Source organism: Gastrolobium bilobum, unplaced genomic scaffold (genome assembly GCF_033153095.1).
Source record: "Gastrolobium bilobum isolate Gb01-03AN ecotype WA unplaced genomic scaffold, APGP_CSIRO_Gbil_v1 utg3726, whole genome shotgun sequence".
Classification (NCBI taxonomy): domain Eukaryota; kingdom Viridiplantae; phylum Streptophyta; class Magnoliopsida; order Fabales; family Fabaceae; genus Gastrolobium; species Gastrolobium bilobum.
In genome coordinates this window covers 19,787-20,508 of record NW_026895830.1, presented here as the reverse complement: position 1 = coordinate 20,508, position 722 = coordinate 19,787, and the positions used below count along the sequence as shown (strand labels likewise).

Sequence of the window (722 nt, the reverse complement as noted above, 5' to 3'; positions counted from 1 at the left end):
TCTTGCTTATGACTTATACACAGAGGGGACATATATAGGTAAATATAACAAGCCATACATGAGTATCCTATCTACTTCAATCAGAACAAAATGATTAGATACTAGCATATTTGTAGATTAATTGACATATATGATCTTCACTCATGACTTATGCATACTGAGAAGGAAATATGGTTGCAAATTGATCAGGTAACAATTAACTATGCTCATTCCTGTCCTCTTCTGGCTGTGTGACTTTGCAGCTCAACAACGCTGGATGCATCTATTTCTCTGCATGATTACTTATTTCTTTTGATGACTTATGAGAGCTACAACAGTGACATTTGGGAAGAGTTTTCCTGGTATAGTTTTATTTTTCAGTTAAAGGATTGTCTTTTCTCATTATATCTTGTTTTGTGCACCAAAACAAAGGATCTTAATGCTATTATGTGGAGAGACCATAATGGTTACTGCACTCGTAGTAGCTTGCTTAGCAGTGTAAAAAAAAAGCCACATCGGGAGAGTTGGATGAAGTATTGAGGAGTTTGGGCTATAAAGTTGAAGTGTGTGCTATGAAGCAACATACTTACCTGGACGGGGTCAATGGGTGATCAAGAAGGCCCATGGCCTAGGGGAGTGACCTCCATTGCACTTAGGAGGGGTGCTTCTCTAAGGTCTACCCAAGTGGTGGAGCCTACGTCATAATTTGTGGTAGTGGGGGCCTGCGTTCGCGCGGCCCCTCC

General features: G+C 40.7%; 1 non-coding gene across 1 annotated transcript; it reads left to right on the top strand.

The window, feature by feature from the left end:
• The first annotated feature begins 561 nt into the window (after window positions 1-561).
• On the top strand, window positions 562-722 carry LOC133296246 (U1 spliceosomal RNA). Its single transcript, XR_009749482.1, has one exon. It is a non-coding gene; the product is annotated as a U1 spliceosomal RNA (small nuclear RNA).